We start from the raw sequence: 24,795 nt of genomic DNA, 5'->3' as shown, positions 1-24,795 counted from the left end.
GCCTCCAGTTTCTCATCTCTCAAACTGGGTAGGGATGGTCTGTAACCTGCGAGGTTGCTGGAGGATTAGATGAGGATTGTTATGCTCCTGAAATGCCTGGTGGTAGTTTTAGCTACAGTTGCTTGAGGGAGGTATCCTCACTGGTCCCACAGGACTGGGGGGCACACCGGCTCCACTCTTAGCAGCAAGGTAGCTGTCTGTGCCTCTGCTTCCTTATCTGGTAAATAGAGGCAGGAGTCCCAGGGTGGTTGGGGGATTGTATCAGGTGGTGGGCCGGAGCTTTCAGCAGGGTGAGCGACAGGCTGTCCACAGGGGGCAGCTGTTATTATCTTTGGGTGGCTGGTGACTGTTGAGCCTCAGGCCCTCTGCATCGTGCACCTATGTGTTTCCTCGGTTAATCTGGAGAATAATTGAAGGGCGTCATGCTGGGGAGGCAGAAGGGTCCCTGCATGCCTCGAACAGTCCCGGGTACCTAGCAGGTGCTCCGTGATGGCTGCAGACATGAATATAGAAAGAAGCCCCTAGCCCTGCCCTGGGGAACACCCTCCGGGTGTCTGCCCTGCCCTCGCTGTGCAGGATGAGGCCTGGAGAGATGCCAGAGCTTTGTGGTTGTCTTTAAAAAGAAACAAAACGAAGAACTACTTCCTACCAGCTGACCCCAAGCCCCCTCAGCTCACTGCCAGGACCTCTCAGCCCTGCGGAGGAGCTCAGGGCTGCATGTCAGGCCGACTCCCTAAGCCAGCCACTTACCCCTTCTTGAACCTTTTCTCCTCATCTTTATAACAGACAGACCTCTCAGGGTAGTTCTGGGGAGCTCCAAGCTATAGAAAGTTCCGGATCTGAGAGGTCTTCGGTGCTTGTGCAAAGTGACTCTCCCCTGAAGGCTCTCCGATTTCCTGCCACACCTCTGTTTGGGTATCAGAGCTGCAGGACATTATTTTTAGTGAGTTCCCTTCTAAGTAGGTTAGGGTCAAACAGAAGGAAGGAAGGAAGAATAACATGACTGCTGCTCTGGGTCCGTGATTGTAACAGACAAATGATTTTCTTCTTCCATCCCCAGGCCTGATCTTTGGACCAGAAAGGAATGAAAAAGTTGCCCCTTACGATGGCTGTGCCTTGTCAGTTGCTTGAAGCTGCGTTCAGGGATTTCCTGAGCCTTATGGATTTACAGTGACATTCAGCTGCCCAAGAATGACGGCGGAGGAAGCATGGTCTGGAATCACACGCACCTGGCACATGTTTGGATGTTAATGGCAGTTTTCAGGAAGACCATGGCTGATTGCCTGGCAGATCCCTGCACCTGGACACCTGTGGGGGACAGAGGACCGTGGCTTCCTGTGATGCCTGGGATCTCTGCCCTGTGTCTGCACGAGCATGGCTTGGGTCACTACCAGCCTCACTGAGGGTGCCTGTGAAAGGTAAGGCCCATCTCCTCCTCGTGCTCCTGCGCGTTCTGTCAGTTGCCCACCTGGACTTTCAGGGACACTGGCCGGGCTGGGGCGAGAGAAGTCACAGTGACGGAGCCGGTTCTCAGGGGGACATGGCAGTTACTGACCTCCCTCCGGGTGTCTGCTGGATGCTGGGTACGTGGGGAGACAGCAGGAAACTGAAAGGAGCTTTCCAGCAGCCACCCCGGTTCCCCATGCTAATGTGCGTTGTCATGCCTGTCAGCCTTCCCTGATGACCGGGCTCATGGGCCAGTCTCCGGGCACCAGACCACAAGTGCCTTGAAGGCGGGGGTCTGGAAGACAGAGTATAGTGTCTCCTGCTGCAGAAAGGGCATGAAGGCATGATGGAGAGTGAATGAAGACATTGAGAATAAATAGGGAAAGTGTGCGTGGCTCTGTGCTTAGAGCGAGAAACATACTGTTGAGAGTTGTCAGGCGGCTGGTGGAGCCAGAAGGCCTGGGTTGGCTGCTCTGCCCTGAACCTGCTGTGTGACTCAGGCCAGGTGACTGCTGCATGCCTCTCCCTTTCTCTCTTCAGTAGAGGTGATGTGTCATCATTCTTTGCAGGGCTGGTATCAAGGATCACAGAATAGATGCTTGTGTTTGGCACACAGCAGACACCTTGCAGTGTCACTGTGGCCCGGGGAGAGGCTTCTGGAGTGGGTGGGTATTGTGTGGGCCATGAACGAGAGTCAGGTGGGATGTGCTGGCCTTCACACTGGGTATGGCTGGTTGGCATGGATGGTTGATCACAGATCACAGGCCCTAGAGCCCTTGGGAGGGCCGAGTGGCAAGGCAATAGCAGATAAGGGAAAGGAGCCTTGTGTCCGCGTGAGGGAAGGAGCAGCCAGACTTGAACTTGGCCACAAGGGCCCGTGGCAGTTCTGCAGTTGGCAAGCAGAAGGACTGGCTCCCCACCCCCACCACCCCTGTCCCAACTTGGCAGCTATGACATTGGTGACAGAGAGATGTTGCCTTAGCACTGGGCTCCCTATAGGACAATGGCAGCTCAAACTACCCATGTCCCGGTACAGGTCACCTGGGACCACCTGGGGTGGCTGCCAAGACCACAGTGAAGTGGGGCCTGGGGTTCGATTCTGCCTGAGTTCGCAGTTCCACTCTTGCCCAGTGGCACTTTTCAGCGAGGCTTTCCCCAATCTCCTGGTGGAAATACTGTCCCTCTGGTCTCTCCCCACAGGTTTAAATCAGAGCGCCTAGATGTGATGTGGTGTTCACTTACACAGGTTGTCTGATTGCGTGTCTTTCTCCCCCACCCTGGAAAGCTGCCTCTCTGAGGTCAGGAAATGGGTTTGTCTTGCCCTGGAGGCATGTTATTTATTGTATCTCGCTTGATCAGATCACAGGGTGACTCTCAGTGGTTTTATTTCCGTGTTCCTGAAGAGGTCAGACAGAGGGAAGCACTCTCTTTTTGAGCATCTGTATAACTTCATCAGCCAATGGTCCTGCTGAGGGGCAGTGGTGTGCACACTGCACAGCTGAGAGCTGGGAGGTTTGGTGGGGCTGCGTAACTCACCCGACGTTCACTGAGCAGGAAGCCAGGAGCTTTATGCTGAATCACGCCAGTTCAGCAGAAGAGTAAAGGCTATTCCTTTGAGGTCTTTAGAAGGACATGTGTGTGTGTGCATGTGTGTGTGTGTGTGTGTGTGTGTATAGCACTGCCTGCTGAGGAATGCTCCTGGGCTCCTCAGCACTGGGTACCCTCTGTCCTCTGGGAGAGACAGACTTTCAGGAAGAACTCAATTCTGTGTGAGGAGGCAGGATGAAGGGGGGCTGGGATTGCGGTCCAGCCCCTGGAAGCCTATGGCCTGTGAGGAGCCTGTGCCCCTGGGTAGGTGGGGATTTGCAGCCCCCTATGATGGGTGTGCTGCCCACCATACCATGGCCAAACACGATGGTGAGGGGACTCCTCTGAGGGGGCTGGTGAAGGTCTGGGAGCACTCTGAGGACGGGGAGGCTTGGCTGGGCTTGCAGGGGGGATCAGGCCAGTCCTGGGGACCCGAAGGGCTCCGCTGGAAGTGAGTTGGGAACACCAAGGCACAGCACTGCCCCAGGCCTCTTGTCCCCCTTGCTCTTTTCCCTGTCCCTCCCGCTGTGGCAGCTGTGCCCCCACTTATCACATGACCCAGAACCCCGCTTCTCTTTTTATCGGTTGCTCCCCAGAACAAACCCATTGTGGTGGTCTGGGTTATCTCCTGCTCCTCCCGGGAAGACAAGGGTGGGCTCTGCATCAGAAGACACAGAATGGTCCTGGTCAGGAATAAGACTCTGCTGGGTCCCTCCTTTCTGGCCGCTGAGTCCCTGCCCCACACCTGCAGGCTTGTACCCTATGGACAGTGACAGAGAAATGACCCCCATTTCTTAAGCCACACATGTGGCTGACACTATTCCATTCTAAGGCCAGAACACACCTGTGGGGTAAGCACGGTTAGTCTGATGTTTTCCTCTTGATGTAGCTGGAGCGCAGAAAGGCAGAGCAGGTCCCCCTGAGCACAAGGCAGGATTTGAACAGTTCTCTTGGAAGCCAAAGCCACGAGGCCTCCCTGCCTGTAGCTGAGGGACCCATTTCTGCTTCCTTCTTGGTCCCTGGTGAGGACGGTGTGATCTCGGGCAGGTTACCTCTCTAATCTGGGACTTCATATCCCTGACTGGTAGGGAAGCCACCTGCTTTCTAAGTCTGGACACTTGCGAGTGAAAGCTGCGTGCTAACACTTGGTCTGGGACAGCAGGTGCAAACTGCGGTTGCTGGGCAGACTAGACCCAGTGTTCCTTGGTCTTATCAGTTAGATGATGGACAGTGCTGCTGGTCCTGGTCCTGGTGCTGGTACACTGCTGGTGAATTGGTGCTATTTCCTGCATCTGCAGCAGCCCCTCCACATCCCCCTTTGCAGCCACATGGACAGCTTGCATTTCCGCATGGGGCACATGAGCTTGGCCTCATCTCCTTATCTCACAAGTCCATCTTTATCTGCTTGGAGGAGCCTGTGTCTCGTCGAGCTCTGTTACCCCAGACTCTGCTAGCGCAGGCCTGACCCTCTGTTTGTTTATTTTCACAGGAACCCGTGGTGGTGGACAGTACATACAGTCATCCTGGGGCTCGGGGTGCAGTGCCACTGTCCCACCGACACAGACACCCTAAGCCAGCGTTTCTAGAGATGGCTTATTGCCCTAGACCTACCAACAGGGGAGCCTGGGTCCCCTGAAGTCTACACAGGCTAGGCTGAGGGAAGGGCTGCGACTCATTCTCCAGACTGGGTCTGGAGCCCAGGCTTCTCAATGAACAGCCATGGGACCGCATCGTGGCTGGTGCTTATTAATGTCTGGAAATGTGCCTGCTTAACCTTCCAATCCAGCGAGATGGGTGTGGTGCCCCTTTTCTATATGAAGAAACTGAGGCTCAGAGAGATCCAGAGAGCTTCCCAACTTATCACTTATCTCTGGAGAGAGCGGAGAAGCTGGTACCTGCTCTCCAGTCTGTTAGCCTTCAGCCTCCCTTCGCCTGCTGGAACATTGGTTCTCAGTGTGCGGGGAGGTGTGCAAAATGCCCGTAGGTTATTGAGGGACAGGCTGAGTTTAAAAAAAAAATTGTTTTATATTTACCTTCTCTTGAATTAGGAAAAGGTCACAACACAGGAGACCGGTTGTTTGTGCGGCTGTCACAGCTTAGGACTTAGATATTTGAGATAAAAAAAGAAAAAAAGCCAATTTTGCAAAGATATTGAGGTGACCACAGCAAGTAAACACAGCCCTCCTGAAGAGGGCCAAATTGGAGGGCAGTCCCCTCTGCTGTTTGTGCTCCTTTGGCTGCACGGCTCTGGCCATGTTCCCAGAGAATGTGTCTCTCTGCCCCGGACGCAATGGGTCTGTACCCTGCTTCGTGTCGGAACACGTCTGCGCCCTCGTTCACCGCGATCCTCCTGAAATACAGATGATGCACGGCGAAGGGACTACACGGCTCACTCCGAAGCTAGGTGGGAAAACAGAATCGTAGAACGATGACACTTTATGATCCTGTAATTCTGCTTGAATTGACGGCAGCCCCTGATCATGGCACGGGCAACGTATTGTATTTATTGAGCACCCAGAGTTTTCCAGTCACCTCCTCGATCACTGTCTGAGGTTGAATTATAAAAGAGTAAATATTCCGCCTATGAAGTCAAGTGGTGACTCATTCACTCATTCTTTTTCACTCATTTCTCCTTGGTAAATAGGGGATAATGTTACCTAGCCCGTGGGTTCCTTGTGAGAATTACATAAGAGAACATATTGAAGGGCTTAATTCGGGGCCTGACATGTAATAAGCGCGCAGGGAATACCAGCTATGTTTAAATAAAGTGTTGAAATGGAATTAGAAGATCAGAACTTGTAGGCATACAGAAATAAAGAGCATTGAGGATGAGCGAGTTACTAAAATTTAGTATGAAATTCTGCTCTTTCTAGTTAGCCCAACACACTGGGTAGGTTATATTTGTCTGCGTATGTCAAGGGTTGGCAGACTTTTCTGTGAAGGGCTGGGTAGTAAATGTTTTTGGCTTTTCAGGACACAGAGTTCTGTCACCATTAGTCAGTTCTGCCTCTGCGTCTGGAAAGCAGGCATAGCCAGTAGGTAAATAAACGGGCATGGCTGTGTTCCAATAAAACTTTATTTATAAGAACCGACCAAAGGCCCATAGGCTGTAGTTTGCACTTCTGTCTAAATGAGGGAAACCTGTCTGCTGTTGAAAAAGAACAACTTCTGGATTATAAACATTGAGAAAAATTTGTTACAAGATGTAGTTTTTTGTTTTTTGTTTTTTGTTTTTTTTTTTTTTTTTTTTTTTTTAGATTTTATTTTTAAGTAATCTCTACACCCAACGTGTTGGGCTTACAACGTCGAGTCGAGATCGAGATCTGCACACTCTACCAGCTGAGCCCCAGAGGTGGTCTTTATAGGAAGCTTGTTAGACAGTGTAGGGATGGTGATTTTGTTGGGGTTGTATGGAAAATGCAGGAGACCTTGACATTGCTAGTTCTTTTACCAAGGATTTGGCAAACATTTATTGTCTCCACCTTTGATGTGGATCCCTAATGCATCCTAAAGGTGCATGCGTTTTGGCTGTGGGACTGCCTTAGCAAGGCAGTGCTGCAGGGAGGTCAGCTTAGATCTTTTTTTGGTGTCCTTTGCAATCTCCAGTTCCTGAATTACACACAAGCCTTAATGCTAATTTAAGTGGCCTGCCTGAGCTCCAGGCGCTAGCTATGGAGCAGCCTACCTCGCAGTGAGGGCTCCAGGATGAGGAGGGAGGGTCAGATGAGATCCTTGCGCTCTTAGAGTGATACCTGCAATTACTGGAAGAATGTGGTCTTTAGAGCAAAACACAACCAGGTTTTGAAGCTTTGCCGTTCCATAGCTGTGTGACCTAGTTCTGGTTCCTAAACCTCTCTGAACCTCACTTTCTTTATCTGCAAAGTGGGAACCATGGCACTGCTGAGTCTCTAGTTCTTAACTCAGCGTGGTCAGCTAGTGATTCCTCTCTAAATGTTAGTTCCTCCCTGTGGGGGCCTGGTGGCTGCTGGCCTCACCTGTCCCTTATCCCAGGAAACTGGGTCCTGGCTTTTTAAGCTGGAGCCTGTGGATGTGAGGATTTCAGCTCCGTCTCCCTGGTGAGTGTTCGGGGTAAGAAGGCTTGAGAAAACACTGGCCTGAGGAATTCCGAAGTTAATGAAGGGAGCGGATTCCAGAAGGGTCTCTGCTTGACCTCCCACACTTTCCCCAACCCCCTGTCATCCCTGAGCAAGTTTGGAGGCAAACAAAGGATTGTAGCAGCTCCATAAAGCAGCTCTCACGTGCTGGGGCACGACTGTGGCCTTGGCCACGGGGGTCTGGGCCAGGGTGGTTGACTTTGAGTCTCTTCCCTGTGGGGCCTGGTTAACCTGAGAAGGGCATTGGAGCCACCAGGGTGGGCAAGGCAGGCCATCATGGGAGAAGGAGAGCATATTTGAAAAAGTTGAGGGGATAATTCTCAGCTATAAAGGTGGGGAGAGGGACTAAGGGCCTGTGTGAGAAATTTGAAAGACCCAGATGCCTTTATTTATTTATTTTTTAAGGATTTTATTTATGTATTTGACAGAGGGAGAGAACACAAGCAGAGGGAGAGGCAGGCAGAGGCAGAGAGGGAAGCAGGCTCCCCGCCGAGGAAGGAGCCCGATGTGGACTCGATCCCAGGACCCCAAGATCATGACCTGAGCCAAAGGCAGATGCTTAACTGCCTGAGCTGCCCAGGCGCCCCGACTCAGGTGCCTTTAAAAAAAAAAAAGAAAGAAAGAAAGAAAGAAAGCTCTTGTCATGATTCTGACTTCAGGACTAACCGGATGAAGGGGGTGGGTCCTTGTTGCCTGATACAGTTTGCAGAGGCATTCTCCCTTTCCGGCTAATGGAAACTTCAGGGGAAAGGCTTTGGAACTCAGAATGGGGCGGGGAAATTGCTGTCATTGAAGGGCCACAGTGGCTGGGGCTGGTCTGTGCCCAGCTCCATCTGTGTCTGCGGCCCCCGGGACTCAGGGTGGCGGGTGCGGACCTGCCAGGAGCTGCGTGGCATCTGCTCCAGTCTGCCCTGGCTGCTCTCTGGTGGGTGGGCGCTGGGGAGGCTTTGTCCCCTTCCTTTGTCTGCTCAAATTGCCTGGTTTTGCAGGACAGCGGCTGGGGGTGGGGGTCTTTCCTATCAGCTATGTGTCTGCCCTATCTGCCGCCATCTATGACTCCCCACAGGGTGGGGCTTCTGGGGAGAGGGGGTCAGCTCTACCTGATTACTAGGAACTGCCCTGACCCTTCCCTCCCCCATGGAGGCTTATCTGGCTCCAACCAGAGCAGCTGCTCTGGTGAGCTTTCTGAGTCCCTCAGAAGTAGGGACAGGGTTTAGCAGGCTACGTAAACAAATAAACATCAACCAGAACAAACTCCCAGCTTTCCACTCACCCAGGAGCCCTGGAAACTGTGCTGCATTTTCAGAGAACGTGATGATGCTCATCATAAAAGAATTTTCCCGATGGAGAACTGCTCTAAAGAGGTTGCCCAGGAAACGCTAGAAAGTCAAGGACCATGTGTGTCTTGGGGCTTCCTGGCTGTGTGACCTTGGGTGGGACACTTGGTCTTTGTGGACCTTAGTTTCCTCCTCCTGTAGCTGGTTCTTGTGAAAATTACAAGACCTGAGATGTAAAGCCTGGCCGGTTATGACTCCCAGACTCTGAACCTGAACTTGAGTCAGATTTGCCCGGTGGGTCCCTTTTGTGACTGTCCTGTTTCCACTTGTTGAGTCATCTCAGGTGGTTCCTGGGACTTTTCGGAGGCTCTAACTCCTAGTCCTTCAATGTGGTGGTGGTCTGTGGCTCTTGTCCCTCATCTGCTTGTTGAAAGGACCAAATGAGTTCCCTAAAGTGCCCAAGAGCCGGCCCATGTGGCTGTTGTTGGACTGTGTGATGGCTGAGCCTGATCTCTTGACAGTGGAGTCTAGAGGCGGCATAGGTGGCGGGTTCAAGCACATTCCTCAAGGTTAAGACCAGGCAGCCCAAGAAGTGTGTCTGGGACGTGGTGGCCCTGCATCCCTCAGAAGCCGTGCCAGGAGGCTGGACGCACTGTGAGTGCTGCCGGCTCTGCTGTCCTCTGCTTCCCTCATCATTCAGACTGACTTGCCAGGCTCTAGAATCTGCTCGGTGTAGGGTGTTGTCCTTTGCATGCCGTCCAGATCTGAGACACAAAGCGAAAAGCTGCAGAGGGTCATTTAACAGACTCCCCCATTCCTACCCCAGGACGAACTGGGGCTAAATGAGGGGGCCTGTGTGATTCAGATCATTGCTTCTGAAGAAATAAGAACAATTTAGAGATACAGTGGAAGCCTGTGGGCTCTCTTCTCTCCTTGCAGCTCCTTCCCTTCCCTTCCCAGAAGTACCACTCTTCTGAAGGCGGGCTGTGGTCCGTCGTGGCTCACCCTTTTCTTACAGATCCATCTGGAGACCTTTTCTGGCACCCGTTCTCTTGTTTGCAGACTCCTGTGGTGGTGGCCTTGTGTAGGCACGTGGTCATGGCACTCTGCTCTGTTCAGTCTGTTCTGTTTGGATGCCGCCGCCGCTGCTGCTGCTGCTGCTGCTGCTGCTGCTGCTGCTGTTTGCTCCGCCTGGTGGGTTTGGGTCGTTAACAGATTTTTGCTACTGTAAACAGTGCTGGGGGACACTTCTATGCACAAACCTCCCAGTGCACTTGCGGGTGTCCCCAGGGCTTGATGCACAGGAATGCATGCTTTCTGCCTCATCAGGGGAAGCCCTGCTGCTGTCCAGCTGGGATCCTCCACTTGCTGGGGGCTGGGAGGTGTCTCTCTGTGAGCTGGAGAGCTCTTCGAGTGATGCTCGCCCCTGCTCCGCGTCTGTGTCCGATCGACAGTGCATGGTACCAGCGTCCGCTCATTACTTGTTGAACGGGGTGAGTTCTGGAAGGAGATGAGATTGGCATGGAGGGCAGGACCAGGGTTAGGGCGTAGAGGAGGCCCTGCCACGGCTGCCCTCTGCCAAAGCGAGGTCAGTGGAGAGAAAAACAGAGATGGGGATGTGGAGAAAAAGGCACTGAGTGTGCGCTGAAAGCCAGGGGTGGCAGGGCCAGGCTGGGTATCACGAGGCTGGCTCCTGGGGGGCTGGCTGAGGCCATGTCCCTGCAGGCGGGTCCCCACCATGGGGGACACGGGTATCCCCGTGACCGTCGTAGGAGCCAGTCTCAGCCAGGAATGGGGCTTCCAGCAAAGCCTGTGTCTCAGAAGCAGTAAAGGAGAGCAGGAGGCCAGGCTGCGGCAGGGGCATTTGTGGACCGTGTGGGGAAGAGAGTGTCGGGAGGAAGATCCGTGCCGTGGAAAAGCTGAGAGAAACAAAAGTGTGAGGGAGGATCAGACACAAGGTTTGAGGCTTTTTTCCCTCCCCTTTTTTGAATGATTAGGAATGGAAAATTAGGATTTAGTACGGGGAAAATAATGTGTATACTGCGAGATAGCCTGTTTTCTTCTTAAACATTTTCTCTGATGGTAAAACTAATAAAGGTCTTTGGGGAAAATATAGAATATAGAGAAGGGCAGTGCTCACCAGGCTCCACTGGGAGCACCCCCTGCTAGGACTCGGGTGACCCCACACCATGGCTGTTCCGGGGTGTTCCTGCAGTCAGCACTGGGAGCCCCACCTCCCAGCACTTGATGGCACCCTGCTATCCCTGACCTGAGGGGTTACCATGCCCTCCCTCTCCTGCTTTGTGGTTGGCTGCCCACGACTCCCGCCTGCAGGTATCACTGTCTCTGCTGGGGATGGGGTGAAGGCCACCACGCGGTGCCCAGGGGTGAGGGCCAGGGGGAGCCACATCCGGAGAAGAGAACACGTCCAGGGTGCTTATTTTTAAGTGCCTGGAGGGGTAGCCCTTCCTAACATCCCTGTAAGGTCTTCCCATTTGATTCGTCTTTATCACACACCTAGTACATGCAGGGCCCTGTGCTGAGAAGTCCAGGCCCTGTGGGTTCATTGAGTACGTGTTTGCTTCCGTTGGGTGGCTTTCATGGCTTCACATTATTTAGTCACTCTAGCAGCACCGGGAGGCTGTTGCTGTCACCCCTGTTCTGCAGGTGAGGAGTGGAAGTGCCGGGTTACCTGACACTGTGGTCTAAGTCTCCTGGGTCACAGAGTGCAGTAGCTTCAGGGGGTCTGGTGCTAGTCTTGGCCCTTTTGTTTGTTGGATGGATGACCTTGGGCAAGTTACTTAACTTCCCTTGACCTCTGTTTTCAAATCTGTAAAATGGGGTCACCATAGCTCTTCTGTTGAGGTGATGTTTGTGTCTTCCCCACACGTTTATGTTGAAGCCCTAAGCCTCAAGGATGGCATTCAGAGTGGGGCCTTTGGGAGGTGATCCAGCTCACAGGAGGTCATGAGGGTGCCCCCCACCTCCCCACCTGCGATGGGACCAGTGTCTTTGAAAACAGGAAGACAGATGTCTGTTTCTTTGTATGCTTTCACACCAAGGGGAGACCCATGAGCAGCGAGAAGGTGGCTACCCTCCAGCCAAGAAGCCAGCCGTCATCAAGGACAGAATCTGCTGGCACTCTAGCCTCCAGAACCCTGAGAAGTAATGGTCGGTGGTTGAAGCCCCTGACTGCAGCATTTTGTTATAGTAATCTCAGCTGCCTTAAATTAGCCTTCTGGTTTAAATGAGATGCTACATGAAGCCTTCAGCATGGCACCAACACCTACCAAGTGTTGAATGAAGCCTGGGCGGCATTGGGCACCCTGGTGTTTCCAGGTGACCCCACGGGGGTTCAGAGCCAGTCAGGAACTAGCTGACTGTCACTCAGTCAGTTTACGGCAGGTCTTGGGATAAGCCTGGTCCTTCTTCCCTGCCCAGCAAGCTCCTTCCCGCGATGCCTTTGTGGACGGGCCATGTGTTATGGGCATTCTTGTACAAAGTCTTGAGAGCCAGAGTGAGATAGGAAGAAACTGGCCGGCTGCTGTCTGCAGGCTGAATGAAGCCCTTCCTGGGGTTGCACTAGCTCTCCAGGTAGCACTGAAAGAAACACCTCCCACTGGCTTTGAGGTTCTCAGCTGACACTGCATTTTGCATTCAGAGAGCACTGGCTTCTTGCATTTTCCTGAGGACAGATAATGTTTCGATAGCAGAAAAGGTAAAGGGGACATTTAGGCTTGGGCAGGGCAGGCTGTCCCCCTTTGGTATGATGAATGGGTAAGACATGGCTTAGGGACGCTCCTGATGTCCTGTGTTCTCAGATGTTGGGGTGAGAGGGGCGTCAGCAGGTAAGGGGAAGCTTTGGCTGCCTGGAGAAGCCTGTGTTCTCATGATGCGTCCATGGCCTAATGTTTGAGTCTTATTTCTGTCCATTCTGTGCAATGGCAAGGGCTTGGGTGCAGGATCGAAGAGGGTGTGGATATATGGACGTTGGTGGCATGGTGCTTGTATATTAATTACCCTTTATTAAATGCTTTTATGCTCCAAGACTTAAATAAAGCTTCCAGCAACCCCAAGAGGTAAATGCTGTGTGACTCTCACCTCACTGGTGTGAAAACAGAGCCTCAGAACTGTTTTAGGTTCCGGGCTCTTAAGGCCTAACCTGGGATTCTGAGTTTCCCTGCGACTCCTGACCTCGTTCCCCAGGCTGCCTGCTCCCTACCCCAGAAACATCACGACCTATCACGTGAGATGCCAGGCCTCTGGTCCCAAATGGACACAGGGGCCCTATGGGAGGCTGGATCTTCCCACCTGATGGAATTGACACTAGCCTGCTACACTGACAGTCCTGTTGTCCTGAAGGGACCCCAGAGGTCAACTGCTCTGTCGGGGTGGGTGTGATGGAGATAGGAAGCTACACCCCGCTGCATTGGTTTGCTGGTGGACAGGGGCCTGGTGGCCATCAGGGAGGCAGGCAGGGCTGGTGAGCAGAAAAAAACCTACAGACAATGCTGACCGCATTGTGGATGGAGTCGGGTTATTACACGGAGGCTCAGATGACCAGATCTGGGTCAGTAAGACTGGGCTGCAGAAAGAGAAATGGGGAATCTTTATATTTTCCCACAAAGTCCTCGGCATTTTAAAGGACCCTGTTTTCTTGGTTACCCTTCTAGGGTTGGTGGATGTGGGGTCCCAGCCAGAGATCTGTGGCGGCGGCAAGGAGGGAAGCAGTGGTGGGGCTGGGATGGGGAAGGGGCAGTGGCTGAGGGAAGGGAGGAACAGGAGAGGAGGGTGCACATTCCATACCCAGTTTCTTCCTGGTTTAACTTTCTCCCCGGCAGAGAACAAGGGGCTGATTCACGTGGCAAGAGAGGCCTCCCTCAGCCTGGAGTTGGGTTCCTGTGCCTTCTAGTGACTCGGGAGGGAATTCCATCACGCATCATTCATGCCGTTCTCAATCTTCATTTTGTGGCTGCCTCATCTTTCTGGAATTTGCCTTTTTTCTTTTTCTGGGTCACGTGTGGAGGCATCATATGGTAGGACTCCAGGAAGCAGAGTCCAGCCTCGGTCTTCATGTGCGGTCATCTCAGGCGTCCCAGGCCTCGTGTTCTGTTGGCCGGCCTTCGCCGTGTTGGCCGGGTGACTTGTGCACGTGCCAGCGTTCCTGTCGTCTCCGGGGCTCCGCGTCTGCTTCTCCATCCACCCGCACGCCTGGGGGGACCTCTGGTTCAACACTCCAGGACCTTCGGATTGGAACTCTCTGGACGGCCGGCTTCCTGGCCTGCTTCCCTGGATGGAAGAGTCCCCCGAGGTCTCTGGACCTGGGGGTGTGGCAGTGGGGCCGCTGTCACTGGAGGTGAAGCACGGCACCATCAAGTGGGGAGAGGGGATGGACATCCTGATAGGGTGCTTTCTGCCGTTCCCAGTCCCCACCGACCTTGACTTTAGACCCAGCCTCCTCTGGCTCCCCCGCAGGGCTGGTTGCCCCTTCCCCCTCGCTCACAGGCATTTACCTGCTCTCTGCTCCAGCGTGCTCCTGCCGCATGGGTCTTTCCCGTGGGCCTAGAAGCTTCTCTGGTGCGAGGACCAGGTTTGGGCTCACCTTGTATTTCAAAGCCCTTAGTGTGGGGCCAGCCCATGTGTGGTGCTGGAGGGACTCTCAAGAGACTGGTTGAGACTTTTCCGAATTAAAGGGAATGGGGTCACACAGGCCACTTTCCCCCTTAATAGATTGGCTGCTGTTTATCGTTCTGATAATCAATGGGTATATATGGATGTCTGCTGTGTTCTCAAGGAAGCTACTTGAATGGCATACCTGTCCCTCCCTAAATTGGGCAAAACAGCAGGAAAACAGTCTAATACAGTGTTTCAGATGATGTGTCTCAGCGTGAGGAGGCCTGAGTTTGCATCATGGCTTTGTTGCCAAGCATGTAACCCGAGACCAGATACTTCTCTGAGCCTCAGTGTCCCTAGCTGCAGAATGGGAGTAAATAAAGCTAGCGTTCACATCTGGAGAAGATTTTAATGAGCTAGTACATGCATAATGTTGAGCATGTGTGGGAAGCTCTCTGGAGGGAGACCCATGGGCCACTGTTTTTCCTTTAAAAGCTAGGTGGACGCGATGCACCTCTACGAACTGCAGCTCTGCTTGTGGGGGTGGGGAGCTCAGTGTGGTCCTTAGTGGGCATGGCGGTGCAGCGCAGGACGTGGGGTCCTGGGATGCAGAGGCTTGCGTGCTGGAAAACTGGACCGTGGGCAGCCCCTGCAGAGACGCTGGGATGAGAGAGGGAACCAGGACTCCCCTCTGGGAGGCAGTAACCAGCCTCTAGGAGCGGAGGGTGGTGAGGAAAATGTTGGGCCTCAGGCTTCTGGAACCAGACAGAAGCAGGGCACTCGTGCTCGTGTTCTTCAAGGATTGTTTGTACATCAGCCCTGCAGGTGCTGCAGTGGACACCGTGGCCGAGATTCGGTGTGTGCCTGCGGTGCCAGAGTGGGTGCCAGTTTTTCTGATGAGGCCTGGGGAGAGGCTGTGCATGCGGGGGTAAGCCGCCAGGTGCTGGGGGTGGGGTGCAGGGGCGGGCCCAGGCACACTGTGCTCAGGCTTACACTTGCCCTAGGTCAACCCTGCCACAGTTAGGACAGGAAGAACAGTTGGCAGGGTGCTTAGTTAGGCAGGCTCCACCCTCGACTCAGGAGAGGAGGATTGGGGTGCCGGGGGTTGGGAGTAGATGTGCGTGAAATGGGGGTGGTGGTGGTGACAGTGTGCACCAGGGGGTGCTTTTGAAGCTTGTTTTTGTTCTGAAAGAATTGACTTACTTTCTGTTTCCTGGGCCACTGAATCTTGGTGTCTGCATCTGCAAACTAGGGATAAGAAACTCTGGGGCAGGCGTGAAATCCTGAGCAGAAATGGTTGAGCTTTAGGAATGTGGCAGAGAATGCTAAAGCCTCCCTCTTTCTGAACTGTCTTCGTTCGCTGGGAAATCGCCATCAGACGGACATCTGCAAAGCCCGCACTAGTTGGATCAGTGAAGTCAAATGACTGGCTGATGTAATAATTAGATTAGTAGCTAATAGTCATAGCCGACATTCATCTAGTGGTTAAGTCCTGGCCATCTGTTCTAGAACTTAATTCCTGAAGTCATACTAGGAGATGCAGTGCTGTTATTAGCCCTATTTTACAAGCAAGGAAAACAGGATCAGAGAGGTTGAGTGTAATATCTGAGGTCACACAGCTAAAAGTGGCTGCTCTGGTATTCCAGCCCCAGCAGTCTCAGTATCCCTAGCTCCAGAGCCTGTGCTGTTAACCACCAAGGGTTCTGGGAAGAGATAGGGGTACAGACTTTTCTTCAGCGTCCCACAGGTTACCACTGCCAGGGGATTATGCTCAGAGTCTGGGGTAGGCTGAACCCTGGACACCCATCTCTCTTCCACCTGATCTGAACCATCGGTGGCACAGGGAGGCTGAACAGGCAGGAACCCCAGAAGTAGGTGACCTCTCCTTTTGTTTCCAGCATCTGCCCAGCTCCTCTTGGAAGCTTTTCCCTTTTGCTAACGGATATGGTCCTTGTTCTGGACATTGCTTTCCTGGCTGGGGTCATTTGAGTAGATCCAGGCACATCTGTGCTGGGAGCTCTCACCAGGAAAGCTGCAGCCAGGAGTGCCCCTGAGCGTGGCTTCTCTGACCCATGTAACGGAGCCCTGTGGCTGCTGGTCCTGCCTCTCAGCACTTAACTTGCTGGCCTCGCAGAGACTCTACAGGGGCTGGAGTTCTAGCGAGCCGTCACTCCAGCGGCTCTGCAGTGCGGGGCTGGAATCTGGGAAGAAACTGTGCACCAGACACTATCTGGGGTGCCTTAAGCCTTATCATCACTACAACACCCATGGATTCCCTGAGGTGAGGAGACTGAGGTCCAGGGGGGTTGAGGAACTTGCCCGAAGACGTAGCCACTGAACTAGAGCTGAACACCGGCTGTGTCTGAGAGCATGCTGGTCCCGCTCTGCCGTGCGCACGGACAGCAAGAACGTCTCTGTTGTGACCAGGAGTCAGTGTTGCAGGTGATGTCCTGGCTCCTTTCCGGTCTGTGATTACGCTTATCTTAGGCGAAGACAGAAGGAGCAGCTTTCCTGGCCATAAACCGTTTTAACTGAAGCTCACCACAGGTTTCTGGGTGGTGCTTGTCTCGTGAGGGATAAAGAATGGGCGCGGCTGTGTGGGCAGTTGGTGAATGGGGCTGGGGGCAGGGACAGGACTGGTTTTTGGAGGAGACCTGGCTGACTGCCCCTAGGGAGGTGGGCCTCTGGGCTGTCTCTTCACTTCATCAAGAGGAGCCAACAGATCCCCCTGTTTAAAAATTCTGTGACCCTGCAGGGTGAGGCTTTGGAGCCGGCATTCAGCTCACTGCAGATATCTGTACTAGCCACGCGGACAGTTTGCTTTCCCAAAGGCTGTCTAACCGTAAGAGTTAGCTCAGTATGGGGGTGCCTCCTGGGCCTCTTGAGTGGTTCACGTGTGCTAACTCACGTAACCCTACAGTTGCCTGACGTGATAGCTACTGTTACCACCACTCCGATTTTAAAGATGAACAAAGACTTGACGCAGTTAAGTCACGTGCCCAAGATCCCTCAGGGAGTAGGTGGCTGAGCGGGGATTTGAACAGGGAGCAGCTAGCTGCCAGGCTCACACAGGTGGGCCCTCTGCCGGCGGAGGGCTCCATGAAGCTGGAGTTGACCCTTCCCCCATGTTATCCCACCACTGTCCTACTGGGAAGATTGAATAATTCCCCTTGTGATGGATGAGGAAAGAAAGGCTTGTGAGTGCTTAAGGAATTCCAGAATTCTGCAAGTTCTAAGTGGTGGCTTTAGGCTTGAATTCAGGTCCACTGACTCCAAATACGGGGTCACTCTTAGATCTCCTCCCTTTCTTGCCGACCTCTGGGCTCAGTTCGTATCACCCTGTCCAGCTGGTCTTTCCGTGCAGGTGTCCCCACAGTGCCTCTGCTTTCCTCCGACTTGGAGAGCGAGCTTTACCCCTCAGACTCAGGCATGGCTTCCTCTTCACATCTGCTCCCAGGACCCAGCGTTCAAACCAGGATTCCCTCTGAAGCTTGGTGATCAGAAAATTCATCCACCAAGCTTGACCTGGTGTGTGCCCTTTGGCGCCGGGAAGCCATGGGGCATCCAGGTTCATACTGGGCCAAGTGTGACTGCGGTCGGTCCCACTTCTTTGGTGCAGATGATGTTTTAGTGGGGGATGGCAGCAGAGAAGCGGGAGGCCCCACTGGGGCACTGCTTGCCGCGTGGGTGGGGGTGGACTGGCCCCCTGGCTGGTGTGTGATCTGTGCCAGGCCTTGACAGATTCGGTCAGGTTCAGGGGCCCCATAGTGCTCTCCGGGCTGGGAGCCTTTCCTTCAGCTCACCTGCGGTGCACCCTTCCTCCCCTTTCTGTGCTGTGGAGACGGAAGCCAGCTGGTCACTGGTTCTCCAAATCACCTGCTCAGCCGCTTCAGGCCAGTGGAAGGTGTTAAGTCATCTGGAGTGTTGCCCTCTCTCGGACCCCCTCCGACTTCCTCACAGGTCCCACTTCCCAACCCAGGTTAGCTGTGTCTTTGCTCTGCTGGGTTGCTTATCCCGGGACCGGGTGTTCTCTAAGCCTGCAGCCTCTCCGAGTGAGGGGCTGGGCCTTGCCCCCGGGGCTGCCCTGCCCCAGGCCCCTGTGTATGAGGTGCCCATCACCACCAGATCGTTCATCTGGAGGCAGCAGAAGTGTTTGCTACCACCTTGCCCCCACCCAGCCGAGCACTTGGCGACAGAAAGACAGATAATGAATTTAGAAATGAGCAAAAGACTTCAGTATACCTTTCTCCAGAGGAAATGTGCAAATGGCTGATGAATGAAAAGATGCCTAACTTCATTAGTCATCAAGGAAAGGTATAAATGAAAACCATGAGATCTCTCTTTCTTACCTGCTAGGATGGCTGTAATCATACTTTCAAAAGAGCAGAAAATAACAGGTGCTGGCCAGGCTGTGGAGACGTTGGAGCCCTGTGCATTGCTGGTGAGGGTGTAACAGGGTGACGGCCGCAGTGGAAAACAGCTTGGCAGCTCCTCACAAAGTTAGCTATAGAATTACCCTGGGACCAAGCGACCACACTCGTATGTAAAGGAGGTATTGATACATGTTACAACATGGATGAACCTCAGAAAATTGAAAAAAGCCAGGCATGACAGATCACATATTGCACAATTCCATTTTTAGGAAACATTCAGAATAGAGACAGAATGCAGATTGGTGGTTGCTCGGGGTGGGGGGCAATGGGGTGTCCCTGCTTCATGGGGATGAGGTGTTACCTTGGGGTGATGGAAATGTTCTAGAAGGACAAGAGGTGGTCACCCGGCATCACGGGTGTACTACATGCCGCTAAATTGTGTGTATTAAAATGGTTACTTTTATTTTGTGTGAATTTCACCTCAACTACAGCAAATACACCCGGCGTCACTGCAGGTCTCCAAGGGGTAAAAAGAGGAAACATGGGACACATGCTTTATGTGCTTTATGTCTGACTCTTGACCCCAGTGAATTTGATAAAGATAGGATGGGTCCTGTTACTTCCATTATACAGGTGAGAAAGTTGAGGCTCAGTTAGGGCACTCAGGGAGGCACCGACAGACATGAATATGGGCTTATCTGGGTCAGACCCGATCACTTCTCCATACTCTTCCTCCTGGCCAGCACAAAAGGCTTTTGTTTGGCTTAGCCTTGCTTCAGAATGAGCTCATTTCGGGAACTATGCTCAGCCTCCCTCAGCTTCATATCCTTTTGGGAGATGCCTGCCCCTTACCTTCCTCATGCCCACGTCCTCTGAATCCCGGTCCACTCTGGCCACCTGCCTACAGAGATCTTTTTCCAACACACACTGCCCACTTCCCTCCCAAGGAGGTAAAGATCTGTAGCCGAGAGAAAACGAAAGGTGAAGGTTTGAGCACAGTCCTACTGTGTGATCATGGATGAGTCTCTTAAACCTGCAGCACCTCTGTTTCCCTAAATGTGTTGTGGGAGAGCGGGACAACACTCAGGCATCTTCCCTGGACTGGTTGTGAGGACTGACTGACCGTATCTGTGTCTGGACTTGAAGGATGGAAAAGCACCATATGGACATGAGGGGTGGCAGGGTCACTCCTTGAATCAAGGTCAACATTCTGGCATACGCAGCAGAGAACAGACCCAAACCCCAAAATCTAGCTGAAGGGCATGATGACTGGTGCTCAGTATTGATTTGCTGCCCGAACGAGAGCATGAAGGGGCAGGAGGCAGTCCTTGACCTGAATTGTGGGCTTGGTCCAGGATTTAGGCTTGTACGTGTCTTTTGTGTGTGCTCAGCCCCGGGACCGAGCATGTAGGAGGCGGTCAGGAAACAACTGGGGATTGATTTGTCTCTCTTCTCCATACCCAAGCTGGAGATGGACAGCTTCATTCTGGTTTCTGGATTTTGGCTGCTTTTTTCTTGCGTGGTGGGAATTATTGCAGGACGACGTCATGGAGGAAGCCATAGGTGCTCCACTTGATCCCGCCTACCCCTGCAGCGGTGTGTGATCCAGCGCAGAGGCGGGAGGGCTGACGCTCCTGACGGGAAGTTGTTGGGCTGTCGCCTGAATCTGGCCGTATTCGGGTGGAAGAGCTGCATCACTTCCGCCCGGGCCCTCTTCTGCTGGATCCCATCACTTTTTCAGGAGCACGCAGCTGAAGCTATCGGGGTTGGAGGTAAGTGGCGGTGCCTCTCTGGGTACAAGTCAGGGATGTGAGCATCGTTTCGGTTCTGACAGCTGGTGGGAGAGCCATTTCTTCTTTCTGATCGAGGTGGCCAAGGCAGTAGGTGTTACTGTGGATTTGCTTACTCCATGTGACCCTGGACACGGCAGCCTGTATCCGGGGTCTCTGTTTTCATGCAATACAAGGGGGGGGAATGACACTTGGAGGATCCCTCAAGTTCCTTTTGGCCCCCAAATCTGAAGATTCTGACAGTTGATGGTGGGTGTGCTTGGTACAAGCCCCTTATTGCAACCATCTTTTGTCTTTATCTTTTCTGCCTGAACTTTAATCCATCTACCCACTGACCTACCCACCTGTCGACCCACCCACTTGTTGACACAACTACCCACCCCCCCCATTCACTCACCCAGCCACCCACACGTAACTCACGTGTACTAGATAACCCCTCTGAACCAGGCAATATGCTAGGTCCTGAGGACACCGGGAGGTTGTAAGAGTTCACAGTCATGAGTGGGACATAGGTATTGGCAGAAAATAGGAAAATCAAATGTCTCGGGTGCTATGATTCAGAAAGGCGCAGACTGCTCTCATAGCAGCAAGGCAGGCCAGCAGCCTCCCCTGAGATCCCTTCATGGAGGACTACGGCCTGGCTCCTGTGATAGCTTTAGGACGGGCTTGTCTTGATGTGGGAGAACCGTGTTGATGACCTCAAGAGGCCCCTTGTAGCCACAGGAATCTGTGATGTGGAGTTCTCAACTCTCAGCTTTGCTGGAGGAGAGAGAGAAAAAGAAAGAAGGAAGAAACAGAGGGGCTGGTCAGTCCTGCTGTACATTTATGTTTGCGGTCCCAAACCTCCGTTTCCTGGGGCCGCAGGCTGTGTGTGTGGGAGGCGCAGAGCCGCGGCTCAGCGGGGGCATGGCGCTCCTGCGGCCAGCTCTGGGGACGGCTGTCCGTTGGCACCGCCGTCCCCCTGCAGCGGCAGTGGCTGGCCCAGGGCAGAGCTCCTCTCTGTCCAGTTAGTTGGTGGCCTGCGGCCAGGGCCAGAGTAGGGCTCCTCCGAGAGCCAGTGCCGGGATTCCGAGAGGGGACAGGGCCCATGTCCCCCACCCACAGCCCCACCAGCGAGATTGTGGACAAGGCAGCTTTTCTAATAAGCAGCCTCTGCTTGCCCTGTGGGAGATGAAAGACTGTGCGTAAGAGCGGGTAATTTGGGGTTTTCCTGATGAAAGCAGTTGACATTTGTTGGGACGTCAAGCACACTGCAGAGTGGCCTTTCATCTCTGTTATCAGAGCGTGGCCCGGCTCTGGCCTGCATCCGGGGTGGCCAGTGCCGCCGGAATTGGATCGGGCCAGTGGTAAAATATAAAGAAATGGGTGGAATGACCTTCTAAGCTATGCTATGGGTGGAGGAGTGGAGACGGCAGAGGCAAGTTCTGACTGTCCCGACCGAGGGGGCTCCTATTCGTACCAGAACGTGTCTCCTGGCACCTGGCAGCGTCATGGAAAGAGGGTGCCCTTCGCAGCTGGACAGAGCTGGCTGGATTTGAAGGCTGGCTCTCTACTCACTGGGTGGACCTAGGGAGTCATTTGTGCTCTGTGGCCTCTGGCCTCTTTTGCCAGTGGGCATGCTCGTGCCACCAGCTCTCGTGGCCTCCACAGCTGCTCTGGTGCACCGCCTGGAGTCAGGAATGTGCATCGGTGTCCCCTGTCATTGATGAACTTGCCCCATTGTGCTGTAGGTGGTAGAAGGATCTAGAGACTTGCGTTATTCATCCACATTCCCCACACAGCGCCTGGCACATAGTGGGTTCTCTGTAAATGGTTGGGTGATGGCTCGATGGAGAAAGGAGACTTTGTGTATGCCAGCCATATGTGTCATCTAGCTTTTCGGCGGGTGGGAGGGGATGAACAGAGGTTAGATAACTTGAACTTGAAGCATGCTAGTTGTAGAGACTTCGAGGAGTGCACACAGGACACAGCAAGCACATCCTTAAGACCTGGTCCGCTCATGGACTCCCTGCCACAGTCCAGGACAACCGCCCATGAGATAACTTGATTCTCCAGTTGTAGCAACCCAGCCACATGTCTGTCCAGTGTGCCCTTCAATACCTCCACCGACGGGGCACTTCCTACCACTGAAAGGTGGCATTGACCGTTCTAATGCACTTCCTTCTGCTGGGGTGTGAGCTCTTTCTTGAAGCTCTCTGGGTTCTGATTCCTGGGACCTTCCCAATTAAACAGCCTCCTTATAGACGACAGCTTCCAAGTTCCTGAAGGCAGATGCTGCGTCCCTTCTAAGTTGCCTGCTTACCCAGCAGGATGGCACTTGTTATGACACTTCCTCTCCCCAAGCCCGTTTCCCCAGCTCCTGAGCACTGTTTGTGGATGAAGCTAAAGGAAGAACGTACAGCACATGCTGAGGGCATGTAAACGTCCCTAGCCTCGTGGTGTGACTGCACGTGAACAGGGATGTGACCAGCCCCCATATAAACAAGGGAGCAGTCAAGTCTAAGGTGGCATTTTTTTTGATGCATATTTATTTATTTTTTAAAGATCTATTTATTTATTTATTTGAGAGAGAGTGTGTGGCAGAACAGAGGGAGAGGGAGAGAGAGTCCCAAGCAGACTCCATGCTCAGCATGGAGCCTGACACAGGGCTCAATCTCACCACCCTGAGATCACGACCTGAGCTGAAACCAAGAGTCAGACGCCTAACTGTTCTTATTTGACACCACACCTCGGGAGACACCTGGGCCGCTGTAGATCTTGACTTTCCAGTGTGGCACCTTTTCAGCACTGAGAAGCTGAATGTTCCTTGAGCTCCTCTTTGATGCTTTTTAGCTTAAGAAATAGCGAGGTGGGGGCGCCTGGGTGGCTCAGTGGGTTAAGCCTCTGCCTTCGGCTCAGGTCATGATCTCAGGGTCCTGGGATCGAGCCCCACGTCGGGCTCTCTGCTCAGCAGGGAGCCTGCTTCCCTTCCCCTCTCTCTGCCTGCCTCTCTGCCTACTTGTGTTCTCTCTCTGTCAAATAAATAAATAAAAATCTTTAAAAAAAAAAGAAATAGTGAGGTGACCTCTTCTACCCCATGGAAGAGATTCAGGTAGCTAAGCCATTTCCCTTTCTTGATCCTCTAGTCTGCGGAGTTATTGAATTAGTGACACTGTGTCAGTGTGTCTGGGCCTTTGGAGACTGAGTACTTCTCCCTCCTTCTGTGAAACTGGGAGGGGGGGTGTGGCCCCCTACCCCCAGCAGTCGCTGTCAGGGGGACTGTGGCCTAGGGCAGGGAAAGTGATGTGAGAACGAGAGACCAGGTCAGGCACCTACCTTCCCTGTCGACCTGGCAGACCTGTCTGGCCTCTGTTCAGGGCCTTACCCGTTTAAGGTGTGGGTGCATCCATCCAGGTCCAGCAGTGTGGGCCTGGTGGGCATCTCTAGGCAGGTCAGAAAGCAGAAGGAAATGCTTCCCACCCCCTTTGCAGGCCTTCCCTGTGCCTGCACTGCCAGGCACACTGGTGGGTGAGGGATTCTTCATCCCCTGTTGTTGCTGGGAGAGGTAGCAGGCCAGTTGCTCGACATGAAGCAGAATGCATAGAGAATGCTCCGTCCAACACCGCCCCCCTCCGCCCCGTTCATCTGACCCGAACTCTGCTTCGCTCAGAACCCACCTCATTTCTTGCCCTCCACTGACTCAGGGTTCATGCCTCAGCCACACAGAAGTCGAGGGGCCCCCCGTATCTGTGTTCCTACAGACAGATTGCCCAGGGAGGCAGAAGTCATCATAACACAAAAATACACCCTAATAAACTCATTGCTAGTGTCCAGCCCACCCACATCTGACGATGATCCGTCATTTGCTGATGGCCAGATGTTGTAAACATCTGTCAGTCCAGGGCAAGAATAACAGAAACTCTTCACTGACCTCTGTTTGGCTCTCTTACCGGGGGGGGACGCTGCCCATTTTTTGGGCAGCAAACTGCATGAAGGCCCAAGTTTCCTGAAGGCCCCGGGGCTGCTGGGCTACCCGCAAGTCCAGTTTTCTAGATTAAGACATTTGTTCTGCTCCTGACTTGCTGTGTGACCTTAGGCAGGTTAAGTCACCTCTCTGTGTCTGTAGGCTTCATCTGTAAAACTGCACGAAGAGGAGTACTTATCTTCTAGGGTGTTTATGAGCATTAAATGAGTTAATACATGTGAATGCTTAGAACAGTGTTTTCTGGCATGTAGCAAACACCTGTTAAATGTTCGCTGTTGGTGTGTCAGAAGCCTTATCCCACTCTTTGATTCCTGCACTGGCCAAAAGTTAGTTGTGCTGGTAATTAAATATCACATAACCTGATGAAAATTGGGTATAAAGCGAGTTGTTGCATGAAAACTAAGTTTAGTACTTTGGAAAGAACAGATAACATCGATTTGCTAAGAAGTTGTCACTGAATCCCTTAGGGACGAAATAACTGTAAAAAGAGGGGAAAAGACACAGTAAAATTATAAGGAGTCTGTATTCCATGTGCTTTGCAGGTGACTTACACTTTTGCACCGCTTTAGAGCAATGGAAATCAGAAATCATAGATTTTGCATGGTGAGGGTGTATTTGGCAAGAAAGACA

At 53.0% G+C, this 24,795-nt stretch overlaps 1 long non-coding RNA gene across 1 annotated transcript in view; it reads left to right on the top strand.

The window, feature by feature from the left end:
* LOC125098913 (uncharacterized) overlaps nucleotides 1-24,795 on the top strand; it is a 225,727-nt gene that overhangs the window by 68,283 nt on the left and 132,649 nt on the right. Inside the window, exon 3 of the long non-coding RNA XR_007126973.1 lies at nucleotides 1,061-1,418. This is a non-coding gene — a long non-coding RNA (uncharacterized LOC125098913). The remainder of the gene's footprint in view (nucleotides 1-1,060; nucleotides 1,419-24,795) is intronic.

Source organism: Lutra lutra, chromosome 4 (genome assembly GCF_902655055.1).
Source record: "Lutra lutra chromosome 4, mLutLut1.2, whole genome shotgun sequence".
Taxonomy (NCBI): domain Eukaryota; kingdom Metazoa; phylum Chordata; class Mammalia; order Carnivora; family Mustelidae; genus Lutra; species Lutra lutra.
Note: the sequence above shows the minus strand (reverse complement) of the source record. Positions and strands in the feature narration are given on the sequence as shown.